The following is a 3905-nucleotide window of genomic DNA, read 5'->3' as shown; positions in this document are numbered from 1 at the left end:
TCACTGTTGATGCCTCACTGGTATTGGAGGAGGCGGTGGTGTTAGGGCTTGTGGGGCTGCGTTGGAGGGGTGAGAGTGGGCGGCTTCCACTGATCTCCTATGACCTTTGTCTCTCATGACCTTTGCCTCGCCTGAGGAGACCTTTGGGTCGCCTGAGAAAACCTTTGCCTCGCCTGAGGAGACTTTTGGGTGTCCTGAGGTTACATTTAAGAGATGGAAATATTGTTTGGAATGGCGAGGTTGGTTTAGTTGGTTGTGGCTGTTGTTGTTGTGTTGTGGCTGGCTCGGTCTCTGCCCTGTGTCCACGCACCTGTGTCCACGCACCTGTGTCCACGCACCTGTGTCCACGCACCTGTGTACACGCACCTCTGTACACGCACCTCTGTACACTCACAACTATACAGTGGTGTAAATGTAATGTAATGAAGATAGGGGTAGGAAGAAGGAGGCCAGATACAAGGTATCATTTGGGAGATGAAATACTTCAGGAGTCAGAGAGAGAGAAAGACCTGGGGGTTGATATCACGCCAGACCTGTCCCCTGAAGCACATATCAAGAGGATAACATCAGCAGCATATGCCAGGTTGGCCAAGAAAAGAACGGCCTTTAGAAACTTGTGTAAGGAATCTTTCAGAACATAATAATGTTCTGAAAGTTTCTAATATTCATTCAGAACCTTGTATACCACGTATGTCAGACCAATGCTGGAGTATGCAGCTCCTGCATAGAATCCTTATCTCGTCAAGTATAAACCTAAATTGGAGAAGGCTCAGAGGTTTGCCACCAGACTAGTACCCGAACTGAGGAGGCATGAGCTATGAGGAGAGACTTCGGGAATTAAATCTCACGTCGCTGGACGACAGAAGAGTTCAGGGTGGTGACATGATCACCACATACAAGATTATCAAAGGAATTGATAGTGTTCACAAAACAGTTTATTTAACACAAGGGGCACACGCACTAGGGGACACAGGTGGAAACTGAATGTCCAAATGAGCCATAAAGACATTAGAAATAATTTTTTCAGTGTCAGCTAGAGTAGTTGACAAATGCAATGCATTAGGCAGTGATGTGGCGGAGGCTGACTCCATACACAGTTTCAAGTGTAGATATGATAGAGCCCAATAGGCTCGGGAATCTGTACATCATGATTGGCGGTTGAGAGGCGAGATCAGAGAGCCGAAGCTCAATCCCCACAAGCATAACTAGGTGAGTACAGTCAACTGTGTACATTCACTTATGTATACTCACCTGTGTACACACACTCACCTGCGCTTACCAAGTTGTACTCACCTAGCTGACAGTGCGGGGGTTGAGCTCTGGCTCTTTGGTTCCACCTCTCAACTGTCAATCAACTGGTGTACAGGTTCCTGAGCCTACTGGGCTCTATCATATCTACATTTGAAACTGTGTATGGAGTCTGCCTCCACCACACCACTGCCTAATGCGTTAAATCTGTTAACAACCCTGACACTGAAAAAATTCTTTCTTCCGTACCTGTACTCAGTTTTGGGTACTCAGTTTCCACTTATGTCCCCTTGTTCGAATATCACCCGTTTTAAACAGTTTATCTTTATCTACCCTGTTAATTCCTCTGATAATTGTACAGGTAGTGATCATGTCTAACTCTTCTAACTCTAACTAACTCTAACTCCCTAACTCTTCTATCTTCCAGTGTCGTCAGGTTCAGTTCCAGTAATCTTTCCTCGTTGCTCATTCCTCTCAGCTCGGGGGACCAGCTTGGTGGCATAACTCTGAACCTTTTCTAACTTCGTTTTGTGTTTGATTTGATGCCGAGTCCACGCTGGAGCTGCATAATCCAGTGTTGGTCTGACATATAATGTATACAGGGTTCTGAATGACTCCTTACACAGGATTCTGAAGGCTGTCCTTATGTTCGCCAGCCTTACATACGCCTCTGATGTTATCATTTTGATGTGGGCTTAAAGGACAAGTCTGGTGTGAAATCAACCCGCAGATCTTTCTCTTTTCCTGACTCCTGAAGGATTTCCTCTCCCAACTGTTACCTTGTGTTTTGCCTCCTGCTTCCTACGCCTATCTTCATCACTTTGCGCTTGCTCGAGTTAAACTCTAGTAGTCATTTTTTGGCCAATTCCTTCATTCCTTCATTCTGTCCAGGTCATCCTGTAGCCTCTTGCTGTCCTACTCTGTCTTAATCCTTCTCATAATTTTAGCATCATCAGCAAGCATTGAGAGGAATGAGTCTGTTCCTTCTGGGAGATCATTTACGTAAATCAGAAACAGGATAAGTCCGAGTACAGAGCCCTGTGGGACTCTCCTGTTAACATCACACCAGTCTGAGGTGTTATCCCTCACTGTAGCTTTGCTTCCTGTTGTTTAGGTACTCCCTTATCCATTAGAACACCCACTTACTGCAGCTGTTTCTGCACCAGCCTCATATGGGTTACTGTGTCAATAGCTTTCTGACAGTCCAAAAAAACAGTCTGCCACCCTCCTCTTTCTTGCTTAATACTTGTTGCTTGGTCATATAATTATATTAAACCTGTGAGACACGACTTGCCTTCCCTGAACCCATGCTGGTGACGTGTTACAAAGTCCCTTCTCTCCATATGTGCTACCTGGCTCTTTCTCACCATCTTCTCCATCACCTTGCATGGTATATAAGTTAAGGACACTGGCCTGTAGATTAGGGCCTCCTGCCTAACCCCCATTTTGTATATTAGGACAATGTTAGCTGTCTTCCAACTCTCTGGTAGGTCTCCTGTTTCCAGTGACTTGTTATACAACTTAGACAGTGGCATGCAAAGTGATTCTGCCTCCTGTGTTAGTATCCATGGTGAAAGTTCTTCAGGTCCATCAGTGTTGCAGGCCTGCCACCGTTGTGTGTGTTGCAGGCCTGCCATCGTTGTGAGTTGCAGGCCTGCCATCGTTGTGAGTTGCAGGCCTGCCATCGTTGTGAGTTGCAGGCCTGCCATCGTTGTGTGTGTTGCAGGCCTGCCATCGTTGTGAGTTGCAGGCCTGCCATCGTTGTGAGTTGCAGGCCTGCCATCGTTGTGTGTGTTGCAGGCCTGCCATCGTTGTGAGTTGCAGGCCTGCCATCGTTGTGTGTGTTGCAGGCCTGCCATCGTTGTGTGTGTTGCAGGCCTCCCACCGTTGTGTGTGTTGCAGGGCTGCCACCGTTGTGTGTGTTGCAGGGCTGCCATCGTTGTGTGTTGCAGGCCTGCCATCGTTGTGTGTGTTGCAGGCCTGCCACCGTTGTATGTTGCAGGCCTGCCATCGTTGTGTGTGTTGCAGGCCTGCCACCGTTGTGTGTGTTGCAGGCCTGCCACCGTTGTGTGTTGCAGGCCTGCCACCGTTATTTGTTGCAGGCCTGCCACCGTTGTGTGTTGCAGACCCGCCACCGTTGTGTGTGTTGCAGGCCTGCCACCGTTGTGTGTGTTGCAGGGCTGCCATCGTTGTGTGTTGCAGGCCTGCCATCGTTGTGTGTGTTGCAGGCCTGCCACCGTTGTATGTTGCAGGCCTGCCATCGTTGTGTGTGTTGCAGGCCTGCCACCGTTGTGTGTGTTGCAGGCCTGCCACCGTTGTGTGTTGCAGGCCTGCCACCGTTATTTGTTGCAGGCCTGCCACCGTTGTGTGTTGCAGACCCGCCACCGTTGTGTGTGTTGCAGGCCTGCCACCGTTGTGTGTGTTGCAGGCCTGCCACCGTTGTGTGTTGCAGGCCTGCCACCGTTGTGTGTTGCAGGCCTGCCACCGTTGTGTGTTGCAGGCCCGCCACCGTTGTGTGTGTTGCAGGCCTGCCACCGTTGTGTGTTGCAGGCCTGCCACCGTTGTGTGTGTTGCAGGCCTGCCACCGTTGTGTGTTGCAGGCCTGCCACCGTTGTGTGTGTTGTAAGCCTGCCACCGTTGTGTGTGTTGCAGGCCTG

The sequence above is a fragment of the Procambarus clarkii genome, chromosome 52, assembly GCF_040958095.1.
Source record: "Procambarus clarkii isolate CNS0578487 chromosome 52, FALCON_Pclarkii_2.0, whole genome shotgun sequence".
In the NCBI taxonomy this organism is placed as follows: domain Eukaryota; kingdom Metazoa; phylum Arthropoda; class Malacostraca; order Decapoda; family Cambaridae; genus Procambarus; species Procambarus clarkii.
This window is presented reverse-complemented; position numbering follows the sequence as displayed.